General features: G+C 32.9%; 1 protein-coding gene across 12 annotated transcripts in view; it reads right to left on the bottom strand.

Moving 5' to 3' along the window:
* Window positions 1-1,997, bottom strand: part of LOC117181817 (rap guanine nucleotide exchange factor 6-like) — a 493,078-nt gene that overhangs the window by 389,829 nt on the left and 101,252 nt on the right. The gene's annotated exons all lie outside the window — the stretch shown is intronic.

The following is a 1,997-nucleotide window of genomic DNA, read 5'->3' as shown; positions in this document are numbered from 1 at the left end:
AGCTGAAACAGTCACGGAACAAAAACACGTCTTGCTCCAATAAACTCTCAAGTGTACGCGATCTGTGAATAATTTGTGCCATCCAAAATTGTATTATTTTTATAAACCTCCTTCCTTGCGAAGTGGGAATATGTAGTAATGTGACGACTATTACAAAAATATCAAAAAGGAATGTTTTTTAGGTGACGCAATCCATTCATTGCCGATTGCGTCATGAATTCACCCGGTGCTCCGCGCGGATAAGTTGCGTTGCGACTTTAGGGGCGAGTTAAGTAAACCGATCGGATCGGTAGCATGTACCGATCTTTCGGTAATGTCCACTGCACTACTATTGTAATCTCGGTTCAGTGGATTTGACATGTCGTTCAGTATGTAATACGAGGGAGTAGAGGTTTATTTTACTGAAGGATAACCATTGAAGTAACTTTAATTTCATTATGATATTCACGAAATGCTAAGTGATTTTGACATTTTCACGCCCTTATTAAGAGCAGTTCATACTGTTACGGTTACAAGAAACCCTTTACAATTCTTGATAAGTAAATATTACATTTTTTTTTCTGCGTGTATAGCGCGCTTCTCAGAACTGGTTTTATGGTTCCTGGGTTATGCAAGTCACCAGCAACACGTAAAGTATCCTCAAACTTCCTTGCTACAAAGGATTCTAGACGCTGCTAATAGAGTTGAACAAGCGAACCCGAATCAAGAGCTAGAAATAGTTTAATATTTCGCAAAAGCTACTAGGATTGGTTCTATTCGCTGATCATGGGTACTTAGCGTTCGGCCCTCTTGCGAAAGGTACACTGTTATTATCGGAATGTGCGCACTAGTTACTAATGTTACTTTGGGTACCATTTCTGCCTTTAAAGAAGTGATTAATTAGTCACGTTAAAATCTTGGGCGCTTAGAGTTTGATCGATATTGAGTGCTTAGCGCCGCATAGCGCTAAAACTATCCATTTTTTTGGATTTTTTTACGGATATTTCATCCGGCACTTATAACTTTAAAAATTACAAAGTTTCAGCTAAATCCACCGAAAGCCATTTTCCCATACATTTAGTGCGGGATCCTTTATCGACCAACTATGAATTTTGTTGAAATCATCATGAGATTCCCCACCAAAAAGACTGACATGGAAAAAAACAAATTTTTCCGTCCACAGATGCTCGGATAATGCATTTGTTTGTTAAATTTGTTTTTGAAAATCATCAAATTTATCAACTCATCATGAATTTTGCCGAATTTATTATGAAAATCTAAATCAAAAGTCTGACAACGAAAAAAAAACAGAATTTTTCCGTTCACAGATGCCCGACTAATGTATTTCTTTATTAAATTTGTTTTAAAAAATTACAAAATTGATCCAAAAATGATAAATTTTGCTGAAGTTTTCATGTAGTTCCCAATTGAAAAAGTTGACATAGAAAAAAACGGATTTTTCTATCGACAAATGCCTGATTAATGTATTGTTTGAAAAAATCATAAAATTGATCAAAAAATTACGAATTTTGCTAAAGTTATCATGAACTTCCTAATCAAAAAAATTGACATAGAAAAAAACGAGTTTTTATGTAGACCAATACCTGATTAATCCATTTTTTCATTAAATTAGTTTAAAGAAATCATAACACTTATCAACTTATTCTGAATGTTGCTGAAATTGTCATGAAGTTCCCAAATGAAAAGGCTGGCAATAAAAAGACTGAATTTTTCTGATGACAAATGCTCGAATGATGCATTTGTTTATTATATTTGTTTAAAAAATCATCAGATTAGTCAACAAATTATTAATTTTTCTAAAATTATCACAAATTTCCTAATTAAATAAAATTTACATCGAAGACAACGAATATTTCTGTCAAAAATGTCTGATTACTGTATTTGTACATTATCTTTTTTTATAATACGAGGGTAGTTCAATAAGTCCTTAGAATGAAGTATAAAAACAATTTTTTTTGGGTAAATTTTTTTTTATTTTTCAACATAATCTCCTTGGA

This window comes from Belonocnema kinseyi, chromosome 10 (genome assembly GCF_010883055.1).
Source record: "Belonocnema kinseyi isolate 2016_QV_RU_SX_M_011 chromosome 10, B_treatae_v1, whole genome shotgun sequence".
Taxonomy (NCBI): Eukaryota; Metazoa; Arthropoda; class Insecta; order Hymenoptera; family Cynipidae; genus Belonocnema; species Belonocnema kinseyi.
This window is presented reverse-complemented; position numbering and strand designations above follow the sequence as displayed.